The sequence below is a fragment of the Schistocerca piceifrons genome, chromosome 3, assembly GCF_021461385.2.
Source record: "Schistocerca piceifrons isolate TAMUIC-IGC-003096 chromosome 3, iqSchPice1.1, whole genome shotgun sequence".
NCBI classification, from domain to species: Eukaryota; Metazoa; Arthropoda; class Insecta; order Orthoptera; family Acrididae; genus Schistocerca; species Schistocerca piceifrons.
In genome coordinates this window covers 460,662,629-460,677,330 of record NC_060140.1, presented here as the reverse complement: position 1 = coordinate 460,677,330, position 14,702 = coordinate 460,662,629, and positions in this window count along the sequence as shown.

Here is a 14,702-nt window from a genome sequence, read left to right as displayed (position 1 = left end):
TGTAGGTGGGGATGAAACAGAAGTGTAGCCCATGATGCGAAGCTATCTGGACTTTACTCATCCAGTATTTGAGAATGAGACCACTTAGTGACTCGCAACTAATCGTACACATAATTTAAAACCTTCATGAAACTTTTTCTTAGTGACAACTGCCAAAAGATTGCGAAAGGAAAAAGGTTTATCGCCATTATATTTTCTCTGTTGATGGGGTAAAACTGCCGCATCATGTACGACGTTTTACTTTATTACTACTTTAATACTCACTGTATTTGGGACACATTTTACCCAGAGCTCGCATACACTAATAAACGTACCTGCAAAATTATATCGTTGTACGACACTTAAAACAAGAGGTATGACATCATAGACACTGAAATGCGTAGAAGACTGCTACATCATCCACGACCTTTAAATATATTGCTTCGTTGCTATTAAAACTATTCGGAACACAGTTAGCAATCAAACGTCGCTAAAAATACCTACAAAATTACGTATATAAATCTAAGACTTATAGTTCAGGAGATATGACTTCTTAAGGGGCTCCGGAAAGGTTCAAAATCATGAAAAGTTCAATTTTTACTTTTTTGCGTTTTCTGAATCTGCAGACTGTTACCTTTTAATAGATATATAATTTATTCATTTCCGAAGACTACAACTATTTTTAAATTTTTTTTGAAATGTGTTCTACATGGGCGTGACCCACTGTGGCGCTGTTAAACTGCTGTCAAATGGTGTTATTATTAACGTCCGTGTTCATCAGGTACATTTTAGTGATGTGAGATAAAGTATGTGTTGTGGCTAACCTGTGATGGTTCAATATATATCGCTGATGTGATTGTCGATTGTTTCATGTTTATTTACTCTGTCGTTATATCGAAAATATTCGTAATTAATTCTGTTTCTTGAGTCTCTGTTTTGTTGAAGTATAATAATGAGTAAAAGTAAAGTTATTAGAAATCCTCTGAAGGCTTTTAAGAAAGGGAGAAATGTTGGAAAGCCAAAGGTATGTGTTATTACTGTAAACAATAAAGACGATAACCAAGTGAGTGAACCTAACCTCTCAAGTACACCTGCCCATAGCAGTCAAAGTGGGAAAGAAAATACTTCACAGAAGAAGCTTGGTTCAATGAGTGAAAACTATGAATGTTTTATGGGCGGATCGGATGTGAATGAAATATATGATATGTCGGTTCTCAAAGGAATTTTTTCAAACTGTGTAAGATGTATTCATTGTAGTGAAGTTGGTCTGGAACTCTCCATAATAAAGCACGTAGGACTTGCTAGTGAAATACAACTGAAATGTGATAAGTGTTCATACATGACCACCTTTTGGAACAGTGTTGCAGTAACTGCAACTGAAGAAAATGGTAGCAAAATCTACGAACACAACAACGAGCGATGCTTGCTTTAGACAAGGAACGCGTTTGGGCTGCAGACAGGGCTGTAAAGAGTCTAGAAATACAAGCAAGAGTAAACAGGAGGAGGAACAAGAGGAAGCTGGAGGAGGAGTTTGCAGAGGATGAAGATAATCCATCCTATGGACCTGGAATGCACTAAAAAGTTAATCCAATCTTTGTCGCTCGATTCCCAAAACTTTTATTTTCTCATACTAATTACATGTTTTCTAAGGATCTTCCAAACATATTTGTTTCAAACTTTCAGTAAATGTTACACAGTACCTTCTGCATAATTTAACACAGCCTTTTTCCAAAAAACTGTATATTTTTGAATATATAAATAAAAAATTGCAAAAAATGTTGTGAATTTTCATTACAATTGAAAAAAATCATCTTTAATAACTGAACTAAAATTTTGTAAAATCCCTTTGTTAAGTTGTAGCCCATATTCCAATAAATAATCTGTAAAAAGTTCAACTTCCTACCTCAAATGCTTTGTGAGGAAAGATGTAATTTATATGCGTTATTTTAACATTGCAAGTATAGGGCGTTCCGGAGCCCCTAAAGCTCTGAGTTAAGTGAAAAACTGCTGCATCTTCGATGGCGTTTAAATTTATTACTTCTTTGCTACTAACTCGACTAGTATAAAATTTTGCATATTTTATCCACCTATGCCAGCAACTTCCAGCTGTGATAACAGTGAAGAGGATAGAAGCAGATTAGCAGGCAGAGAGGGGGAAGGAGCAGATGCAAAGAGATAGGGAAAGAAGAGATGGAAAGAGAGAGGGAGAATGGTCAGAAAGGGAGGAGGAGATGAGGGACACAGAGAGGAAGATTAAAAGAGAAGGGTAAAAGGAAGAGATGGAAACAGAAGAAGTTGGAAGATGTGGACAGAGGGGGAGGACAGATATAGCGGATGAGGAAGTGAACAGAATAAGGTTAGAGCTGGATATAGACAGAGAGGGAAAAGGAGACAGGCAGAGAAAGGAAAGAGGAGATGATGCACAGAGGGAGGTTGGAGAGGAGGTGGACAGATTGGAGGCAGAGGAATAAATGGACTTAAAGGGGGTGAAGAGGAGATGGGGCAGGAGCTAATGGACAGAGGGGAAAGGAGCAAATGTACAGAGAGGAGCAGATGAATAGAGAAAGGGAAGAGGAGGAGATGGACAGAAACATGGGGAAGGGGAGAGAGGAGCAGAGAGAGGGAGAAAAGGAGAGATAGTAGGAAATGGACAGGGAGAGTGAAGAGGAGGAGATGCACAGAGAGAGGAGAGAAGGACAGAAAAAAAGAGGAGGAGATAGACAAAGAGAGGAGACAGAGGCAGTGGGGAGGAGGAGATGGATAGGGAATGGGCAGGAGGGATGAGAGGGAGATTTACAACGAGAGGGAAGGAGGTAACTGGTAGAGAAAGGAAAGAGAAGATTGACAGTGAGAGAGGAAGAAGTTGGATGGACAGAGAAGGGAAAGAGGATGAGGATGAGGATAAGGATAAGGATAGGGATAAGGATGAGGATGAGGATGAGGATAAGGATGAGGATGAAGATAAGGATAAGGATGAGGATGAGGATGAGGATAAGGATGAGGATGAGGATGAGGATGATGAGGATGAGGATGAGGATGATGAGGATGATGAGGATGGGGATGATGAGGGTGATGAGGATGAGGAGGATGAGGATGATGAGGATGAGGATGAGGATGAGGATGAGGAGAAGATGAAGATGGAGGAGGAGGAGGAGAAAATGGGCTGAGTGTGAGTGGAGGAGAAGATGGACGAAGAGGTGGGAAGAGAAGATGGAGGGGATTAGAAGGAGACAGGGACAGGAGAAAATTGGCTTGGGGGAGGAGGAGGTAGTGGACAAAGGAGGAAGGAGCAGATGGGCACACAGGGACAGAACAGATGGCCAGTAAGAGGGGGAAAGAGATACCTGAAGACAGGTGTGGGTGAAGAAATGGGTAGAGATACGGAAGGAGGTATGCTAATAGAACACTGGAATAAATACAAATCCTGGTAACGCTGAACACTCGCGATTAGTGAATAATCACTGAGTAATTGATGGATCTTTCGCAAAAATGTAAAGTCCGCTTGCTAGAAATGATACCAAAACGCAATGACGTTTTGTAATCCACCTTCACGTGATGCAAAAACTGTCACTGGAAATGGAGCAATATTTAAACTCCTTATCATACTCAGTATATATCTCCGCAATGTACTTTCAATCCAGGGTGCTGGTGCTCCAAGATACCTGTGCAAGAGAGCTTCCGTTTGTCATGAAGGAGAAAGGCAGTGCAGATGTGATGATGGGTCGTTAGTTGTGCATGGATAACTCAGTCGGTAAAGTAAGTGTGATGCAGATGCTGTCGAAACCGTGCAGCATTAACCACCGATGATCAAAACTCATGGTAGGTAACTGCCTGTATCTTTCAGTTACGTCTCAGGATTACTCGAGCCAAGGCAATTAATACGAAATTATCGCTACAACCACGCGGCCCACAGTTTGCAGATTTCCACTGATCCTGTTATTATGTTAGGACTAATGGCATTCCTGTGTTTAGTAGTGATTTTAGAAACCAGTTGCTTTTCATTATCTGGACATTAATCAACAACATATATAAAATTTTGAAAAACACAGCCCTCAGTCGCGAACACAATTAATTTGTAACCTAGGTTCGGTGTCACAAGGGACACCTTCTTCGGACGAAATTAAAACTAAGTGTTACAGCATAACGTACCAAAAAACGGTTTAGTACACAGCAGCCTGTCAATGACAAACCGTAGGTTATTGAAGGACAGAAAGCTTTTCAGTGTAACTGACTGATAAAATTAAGACAGTTGCGATGAGATCAGTTTCACTCACAAATGTTTAAACCAGTAACATAAGGTCTGAAAAGACACTCACAAACAGTTAGTCAGAAGAATAGAAGAAGAAGAAGAAGAAGAAGAAGAAGATGCAAAAGATGAAGAAGTAAACGCTGTCACTGATTATATTAACGAATACAGCGATAGAGTTAGACATCCTATATTGGATCAGCAAGAATGACCCTTATGTTACGTAGGCACGACCTACATTTCCATGGATGAAACACACGTACGGAATACAAAATTCGTGAGAAAAGTAGGTTTATGCAGACTAATATTCTTCAAAACTTCAAGTCTTCAAAAGTATCTAGCAAAAGAGAAACAAGAATATGCTGAAATATTATGTATGACTAATGAACATAGGAAAACAATGAGCCAAAGGTATGAATAAAAATCTATTAAAGTAAGACATACAATAATATTATTAAACATGTTCTAAAAGGTACATGTAGTGCAGATGAAGGCATTGACACTCGACATAAAACACGCTGAAAACTATCTCTGAAGTATATATACTACAAGTACCCAAATGAAATCATAGAATGACGGTGCCTACTCACAGCACTGGCCACAGCAGGGATCAGTCATTCAGATCCTCGACAAAGACGGATCATTGAGTAGTAATGAACTTCACAACTCTGTGTGCATAATATTCCCCCACAGGCCCGTTGAAGGTTTAGATGATCATGTCAGGCCGATCTTACAGATATGGACTATTATTCGTGGTCGAATAAGGGTTTCAGTAGTATTTTAATCGTCACAGATACTTGTTCCAAAACGGCCTGAACATCGCCTGTGAAGGCAGAGAAGGAAGTTGTGCAAGTGCTTCAACAATTGCTGCAGAGGAGATGAGTCGATGTTGCAGCCATACCTAACGATTACTGCTAATGTAGTTGCTCTTCCTAAACAGCACCCCATATGAGCAAAAAGGTTGCGCCTTAACTTGTGACTTGTGGTTTCTCGTACTTTAGGTACTTGGGCTACGGATGGCTCGGTTGAAAAGAGTAGCTTGATGTAGTCATAGGGTCGAGCCCTGCATGTCTGCTTTCATACCCCACAGCTAACTCGCTACAAATAATAATTTGTTGCTGTGACCCTGCAGTCAAATAACCTGTGGATTGGTTACAACAGTGAGTTAAAAAAACGCACAGAAATACAAAATAAATATAAAGGAATAAATCAATGACAAGAGTTGAAGTCAAACGTCTGTAATTGAAGTAAATGAGAATTACATCGAATAACATCTTATATAAACTGGAAGTGGTCCTACAATATTCATTTAAACTGCTGACAGTAAATACCCTCATCAAATGCAATAAAATGCATTGACAACTGTACGAGAATGGTAGTAAAAACCTCAATCTAAATAGTCATCAAAGATTCGTGAAAACTAAGTCAATTTCAGGACCAAAATGCACGAAAGAGTCACCAGCTCAAAACAGTTCAGAGTTCAACATGATGATTCACAAATTAGCACACGCAATACGAGGAATAGTAACTCATGCTCTGTCTATTCTCAGTTCTGTAAATAAGCTGCAGAAGATAGTCATACTCTGGAGCATATTCAAACCTCACGAAATATAAATCCCTTCAGAAGTTGAAGTATGGTAGTGGCCATTCACTGCCCAAGAGCAATCACCTCCACTATCCAATACAACTCATCACCACAGGCAGGTCTGCCTCCTTCCAGAATTACCGTGAAAGTCATCAGAATCGCTTTCTTGAGCTCTTCACTTGCCAAGTCAGAGTCTCCACTCGACTCCCGTAGTGTTCTGTTACTGTTTGCTTGTCCATCGGCTGAAGGCAATCTCCACCAAAACTACATCGCTCTTACGAGTTACAGACATTATTTGACTCATCTTGGCTACTTACCAGACTAAACCAATCTACAACAAGGATATTTAAATAAAGAAATATCATAAACATTGAGTTACGCTCATGTCATTTACGGTAAATATAAATAATAGTTTGTTCATAAAGTTCATAAAGAAACAAGTCAGCGTTCTTGCATAAGTGTACTCACGTTAAAGGACACCGAATTGTCATGAAATATTATTTAAACTGTTATTTATGCCTTCTGGACAGAAGCTTCTTTTGGTTCTGTTTTCAGTTGAAATGTCCTCTAACACATAAGATTGACCACTTTTAAATTAGCACAGTTGTCTATGAGTTACTGTTGAAATTCAGAGCTGTAACTTGACCATCTTTAAGAGCGTCTGACTCTCCGTCATTTCCTGGAGCCTATTCTGCACAATCTGCACGTGAGGATCAGCCGTCCAAATTCCCAGCTCTAGAATTTACCCGTTCCCGGGGACACTATCAATGTTTCTACACCTGAGTGATCCTGGGGTGGTGGCGTGGCCAAGTCACGTCCTCATCCCTTCGACGTACACAGTCGAGCAAACAAATTAAACTCTCTTCTGTATCAGTCCTAGGTGGACGAATAAGTCGTCCACATACACGTACGTTTCAGTTTGCTGACAGTCTTCAAACTGACAATAGAGGTGAATTTCTCAAGAGACAATTCAAGTCGGTTATGGAATGACACACAACAAACCACTACTTGACATTCTCTCGCATAAAACCTAATACTGTTGGGCATTTGTACACGATTATAAAAACATATATGTGGATGGAATTTAATCTTCTTGGGTCATAAAAATGGATAGACATCCTCTCACAAATAATTGAGTAGTATAATCGAATTACATAGACATCATACGATGAAAATGAGAGCTCTTGATACATGTGTCAAAGGACTTTCCATAGCAAGTAATCTAATTAAGGTGGTAGATCCACGCAAGCATAAAATCAGTGCGGTTCCGTTTGTCCACATTTCGACATAAAAAAATTGCATTTGAGAAGTCTTACCTGCCAACCTGTTCAACAGAGATAGTCAGCGTTTCCAAAATGCAACGTGCAAACCTGAGAACTCATATCTAAAAGGAAAGTGAACAAATCTCTAGAAATTTTTATACAGAAAAATTACAGCAAAGTTCTGAAGCACAGGCTTCTCAAAAAGCTTGTTATAATATGTAGAGGGAACAAGGCTTTAGTAAAAGTGGCTCTGTTCCGCATCAGAGCACAACAATTGGATGATCGTTCACGATTTGTTATATAAACAGGGCATATAATATTCAAATCTTTCAGTAGCGTAACATCAGTGCTATGTCTGTCTGTGAAATCTTATGTGACTTAACTGCTAAGGTAATCAGTCCCTAAGCTTACACACTACTTAATCTAAAATATCCTAAGAACAAACACACACACACCCATGCTCGAGGGAGGTCTCAAACCTCCGCCGGGACCAGCCGCACAGTCCATGACTGCAGCGCCTTAGGCCGCTCGGCTAATCGGGCGGGGCTACATCAGTGCTACTAAGCACGTCAGAAGCGGTGTTGGAGCGATTCTTGGTAGGTTACCAGTTGAACTGAATATCCCTGGATACAGTATGGACTTGGAACGATGTTGTGAAAGTGTGTAGTTGTGGTGGTAAGGGTTTAATTATAGTGGAGAATGTCTGCAAGGATCACGATACTGCTTAAATTACAAATAAAGATCGTCACGTTGCACGACGAATGTTACCCAAATACGTGGAAGAAAGGGCATAAGCATATGACAGCATACTGCAGCATTTGTAGTTGATAAAGCAATGGTTGCCAAACTTAAATTGGGTGTTCGGATGAATTTTAAGCAAATTACGAACACATCTCATCATTCGCAGGGCTGTCAGCAGATGGTTCTTTGGCTGCAGTAGCTGCTGCCGTAGCTCGAACAGTGAAGAATGTAAAAAATGAAGGATAAAAGGCTTAATAGGGTAAGTATGTCATGGCTATCAATTAAGGACAAAATTTAAGACCACATAACACATAAGAAAGGCCTTGGGCTGCTCGCAAAAAAAAAAAAAAAAAAAAAAAAAAAAAAAACCTCTCATCATCCTTACATATATCCTATTAAATATTTACTCCAGTTTTGCAGTGCATTCTTTGACACCGTTTTGTGTGGATCTGTTGCAAGCATTCCTCTAGTGCGTGTTCAGGGACAGATTGTCGTTGGTTCCTGAATGCAGAATTGCTGAGGCAGATTTTTCTACAGCATGTGTTCATTTCTCTACGAAATAACTTACGCAGAGCATGGTACGGATCCCTTCTGTTTCTCGTCATAATTCATTCAAAATCATTCTTTAACGTCTCATCATAATTAGAATGAATTTGAGATTTATTATCTGCTGTTAATCATTTTCATTTTAAAGTAACATGATTACTGTTAAGGATCACTATCCCACTGCATTGTGTTCAGCTATAAGTTGATTACTTGTCCACTCTACAGTTTTGACAGAAACTTACGAGTGTTCCTCAAAGTACTTGATGTTTATTTTTACAAACCATGCCTGCCAAACAATTGTTCTGCGATTTACTGTGTGTGCTCCTGTGACTATTCATTTTCTGTTCTTGGTTGAGGCAGCGTATCAGAATTAATTATTGTGTCTTCAGTTTTGATTATAACATGTAACTGCAATAAATCAAGATCTAAGGTTATTAATCGCTACACTACATCAAGTTTCTGAAACGATAGCCATCTTACAAGCCATTGTATACAAGACCTAATGCAGCCACACACAGTGGCTTCGCGATGGCGTGCAAACTATGTCACGTGTTTCTGTGTTGTTCCACCAGAGTTTAATCTGCGCAATGCTACCATGATCAATTTTTGGGGGGAATTTCAAATATCACGTAATTTATTGGCATAATGAGTTGTTCAATTTTATTGCATTGTCAGAAGATGTAAGTTTGTCCTTTTTGTCAGACATCACAACATTAAGAAGAAAATGTCGTACCAGTCTTCTTACTGACAAATCGGCCACTGAAATTTATGAGATGAATAGAAGGTGCAAGGCAAACTGGTTATTATTACACATTAATTAGTGTTACTCCCTATACATAAAATTCTTATGGGACTGAAAATGTATAAAAATAGTATAATTAAGCAATGAAATGCGTAAACTAGATAGTGTTAAATTTTTGAGAATGCAGATACAACCTTTCTTCGAAAACCCACAACTTAAGGAGTTGCCTCAGTCCAGCTACATATTCAGTAGTCATGGTAACTACTATAAATAATTCAAAAACCAATAAATTAGTTCGTTCTGAATATTTCCTTCGCTAATGAATCACATTAGTGCTCGTTGCATAAACTCAGCTTACAGGAATAGTACGAGAGCAGAAGGATGTACTGAGAACTACCTCTGAAGGTAATTCTAGAACATCCAGCTCAGACCACTACATCACAGAACATATTTATTAACTTTAAAGTTCGTGGCAGATTAAAACTGTGTGACGCACCGAGACTCGCACTCGAGATCTTCACCTTTCGCGGGAAAGTGCTCTATCAACTAAGCTACCCAGCTACGACTGATTAATTCTCCTCACAGCTGTAATTCCGTCAGTACTTTGCCTCCTACTCGTACCTTCCAAACTTCACAGAAGCTCTTTTGCATAACTAGCACTCCCGGAAGAAAGGATACTGCGGAGATATGGCTTAGCCACAGCTTGGGGGAGATTTCCAGAATGAAATTCTCCCTCTACTTTGGAAGGTAGGAGACGAGGTACTGGCAGAACCGAAGCTATGAAGATGCGTCGGGAGTAATGCTTGGGTAGCTTAGCAGGCAGAGCACTTGCCAGCGAAAGCCAAAGGTCCAGAGTTTGAGTCTCGGTCTGGCACACAGTTGTAATCAGCCAGGAAGTTTCATGCCAGCGCACATTCCGCAGAAGAGTGAAAGTTTAACTGTGAAACATTTATTAATGTCTTTGTAGTTATCAACGTTTTTATTTTCCCAGTTCTCTAGTTCAAAACATCTACATCAAAAACGACAACAACAATCACAAGCCACCTCTACAAATACTACAAGGGTTTAACATTAGTACAAGAGGGTTCAACCACATGTGTTCATCTATCTACCAGAGCATATTAATTAAGTGTCTAATGGATAATATGGTGGAGGTTGAATTAAAGAACGTTTAGATGGACCTACTCCATCTTCACACAATCGTTCTTTGTGGTAACCCTGGATTAAGACCAATGTAATGGAGCATTGTACAGTCTGAAAGACATTTATATGTGCAGTAGTTTATTACGGAAAAATTACTATTCTAACATCACATTATTGTGTCATCTTTGTTCTAGGTGCAGAACAAATAGTGCAATACAGAATAACAAAAACTGAGCGGTCGTACTTCGCTTTTTTTTAATTCTTTTGAGTCATCAGTCTTCTAATTGATTTTATTTTTTTGTCTTGCTTTGAGTGTGAAAACCAATTTCAGAAATCTTTCCCCTGTGCTTTTCCTTTCGTCATCTTTCTTTTCTTTTGCAGTCTTATGAATAATCTCCATGTCACTTCTCTGTATCCATGAGCTGTTAAGTTGGGTGTGTGGTAGTTCCATATACATGCATACAAATTAAAACGATCGAAGTCCAGCGGAGAGAACACGCTCCTCTTGTTTTTGGTTTGCTATTGCCTCAGTTCAGTAACATCCGACGGCCTGCTGCCGCTGCGAAGAGTCACCTGAGAGCACCTGGAGACTTGATGACTCATCAGCTCGGCAAACGGAATGTGAGAGCGGCACCAGTTCCAATGGCCGCTGCTTCGTGGCGTGCGGCACATAAATAGACGTGAGGCGTAATTCCACCCGCCACGCGGTCGACAGCCATTTCTGTAAATCCTCCGCCCGTAGCCGAGGTACTTGTAAATTACGCCGCATTGCTACAAAGAGAGGCGGGCGGGTCCTTTTGTTCTTTTGGGCCTCGGCGTGGTGTTAGGTACGAGGTTTACAGCCTTCGTGGTAGGCCCGAATGACACGATCTCTTACGGTTCGGAGCGGTTCTTTCATGTCTGACTGAACGAAACAGACCAGCCACTAAGAACGTTGACATGCGTCTGTAGCCGGCGCCAGAGCTGCGTCGCGTCCAGAAAAAGCTCGAGGTGCTCTGATGATAGTTATATTCCCACTCTTATCAGGTTTGTTTCTGTCAAGTAAAATCATGTAACACCTGTAGCTTCACATTCTGCGAACAGGTACAGGTAAAATACCACCTGAGCTCAAAGTGAACGTTAACGTTTGTGAAAATTGCGGAGCCACTCTCAGAGGAGGTGCCGAGTCCTCTCCTGGCTACAATTTTCGGATGCCTGTACTAACGTAACTCAATTTTCGTAGCCTTAAGAGGGCAGTATCAAAGTTTTAGTTATCACATAGAGAAAATGAATTTATGAGATTAATTTGTCTGCACGTACACCGAGGTGCCAAAACTCATGGGATAGCGATATGCATATACACAATTGGCGGTGGTGTTGCGAACACGCGGTGTAAAAGCGCAATGTATTGGCGGAGCTGTCATTTGTAGTTAGGCGATTCACATGAAAAGGTTTCCGACGTCATTATGGCCGCACGACGTGAATTGACAGACTTTAAACGCGGCATGGTAGCTGGAGCTAGAAGCATGGGACATTCCATTTCGGAAATCGTTGGGGAGCTCAATATTCTGTGATTCACGTGTCAAGAGTGTGCCGAGAATACCAAATTTCAGGCATTACCTGTCACTACGGACAACGCAGGGGCCGACGGCCTTTACTTAACGACCGAGTGCAGCGGCGTTTCTGTAGAGTTGTCAGTGCTAACAGACATGGGACGCACGACGAACGTATCAGTTAGGACAGTACGTCGACGTTGGTCGTAAATGAGCTATGGGAGCAGACAACCGACGTCAGTGCCTTTACTAAAAGCATGAAATCGCTTGCAGCACCTCTCCTCAGCTCGTAACCCTAGCGTACTAGAAAACCTTGGCCTGGTAAAATGAGTACCGATTTCAGTTGGTAAGACCTCTTGGCGCGGACCCCACGAAGCCATGGATCCAAATAACCAACTAGGCACAGTGGAAGCCGGTTGTGGTTCCACAATGTTTTGGGCTGTGTTTACATGGAATGGAGTGGGTCCTCTGATCCAACTAAACCAATAATTGAATGGAAATGGTTATCCCTGGCTACTTGGAGACTATTTACAGCCATTCATGAACTTCATGTTCCCAAACAACTGTGAAATTTTTGGATGTGTAGTGTAACAGGGCGTTGTAAGTCAAGTACTGTTCTGCTATATGAAGAATTGTCACTTCAGATAAAGATGTTCGTGATATTTAAGTAAAGTAGGGGGTCAAATGTCAACACACCTACTGTGGTTACTGTATCTATTCCTACAGAAAGGCCGTACAAGGAAACACGTAGCCGCAGTGCGTGGAAACCAGGAGAATCATGACTGGGCGTCTGGTATGCAGTTCATGGACCCGGAAGACGCACACAGAATAAAGGGCATAGTGGCATCTCTTAGGACAAAAGCAAATGTTCTTCGATTTTAACATAAGAAAGCTTTTGTATTACTGTTAGATCGACGGCGCTCTTGTTTGAGTTCTCATAGAGAAAGAATGTATCAGCGTCATGTTAATGAACTGTAAATGCAGTTATGCAATAAAGTTCAAAGTGAAAATACGTGTTCAGTCGTCATTTGATAATTTGGTACAAGTCGTTAGTTGGAAAGGTTTAGCAATTTCGTGCAGCAGGGAACACGCGTCGGAGAAGTAGCGTGGTACAGCATAGATGGTCCACAAAATTCTACACGGCGACCGGAATTACATACAAGCCAGATTCATCAGAAAAAGAGGTGATCCTTTAACACAACATTGTGACGCTCGGTACAGGATGCAAGTGAAGTATTACCGGGCGATATCAAATTAAACTGAACAAACTAATACGACCAAAACCCAAATGGACATTATTTTATTTTTAACCATAGATGACAAAGCGCCATGTCAATGGGCCACAATTGTTCCCGATTGGTTTTAAGAACATTCCGGACAGTTCGAGCAAATGATTTGGCCATCCATCGAAGATTTAAGGGACATAACCGAAACGTCATTTCCTGCACCGGCAGCCCTTTTCGCAATTATGGACGGTTATAGAGGCTGCATGACTCAGTATTCCTTAAGGGGACTTCCAACGACTTGTTGAGTCCATGCCACTTCATTATTGAAGGCTCTTCTCAGGAGCAGTCGGGAACCGCGCGAACGCTACGGTCGCAGGTTCGAATCCTGCCTCGGGCATGGATGTGTGATGTCCTTAGGTTAGTTATGTTTAAGTAGTTCTAAGTTCTAGGGGACGGATGACCTCAGAAGTTAAGTCCCGTTGTGCTCAGAGCCATTTGAACCATTTCTTCTCAGGAAACTGTGAAAGTCTTTGGTACAATGAATGAAAAACGTAGTCTGGATTTCTCTCTTTTTATTATTATGTAACATTCTTACCACTGTTAGTAAACTGACATATCTGAAGAAGATCTGCTAGTAAGGTTGAAAGTAATAATTGACAAATGCAAGGCAAGACTTCTGGCGCAGCTGTGTGAAGAAATACACGAAGGAAGTCATAGATTGCAATGGAAATAATATCGTCTACCATCGTGACAATAGGTATGTATACAAAGATCCCTCTGTAGTAGGATAAGTGACGGATGAAGTACGAACTTATGGATCATCCAAACTGTTAGTCGGATTTGGCACCCACAGTTTTACACCTATTCCCAAGACGGAGTAAACTTTCAGAGCGGAAAGTTTTTCGAGCCCACTGAAATGCCTACAGAAGCCACAGATTTGCATTTTGCACATACTTCAGAATCACACTCTAGTGACGTAAAATCCTTTCGAAAAATGAATAAATTGCGACAGGCTGCGAATTTTTCGGCTTGTTCTCATAATTCAGTACTTTAACCACGGAGGACGCTTCGACGTGTTCAACACAGATTCCGCCCTACTACGGCAAATCTGTATCAACGTTTCGAAACCTTCCAGCGAAAGTGAATGTTGGTTCTCTTCAGAACAGTGCACTGCAAGAATCACTCTCTGGACAAAGGTGCGTTTTACAAGTTAAGTAGAATGATAACAAGCAGAATGGTAACGATCTCCGTGGATACAGTAATGTGCACCAGCTCGATGTAAGCGTTCTCTTATGCGATGGTAATTTTCAATTTTAATTGCAATTCGTCACTTCCTATGGGATCATGAGAGCCAAAGTAACTTTGATGTCGGACGAGTCAATACATTAGTCACAGAAAAGCCATTAGAAAAATTTGAAACTTAAAAAGAAAGATAAAATTTTTAAGAAAATCATTGCATTATTATGTACAATACGCAATACGTTCAAGAGCGACGAGGGAAGGATAATTAGAGTTTAAAATACCAACGACGACGAGGTCATTTGAGATGGAGCATAAAATCAGATTTAAAACGAGGGGAAATATTCCGGCATTTGCCTCGAGAGATTTAAAAAAAATCATGGAAGATATGATTCAAGACGGCCGTAAAGGAATTTCAGTAGTCGTCCTCCAGAAAATGCCCACTGACTGAACTAGTGCGA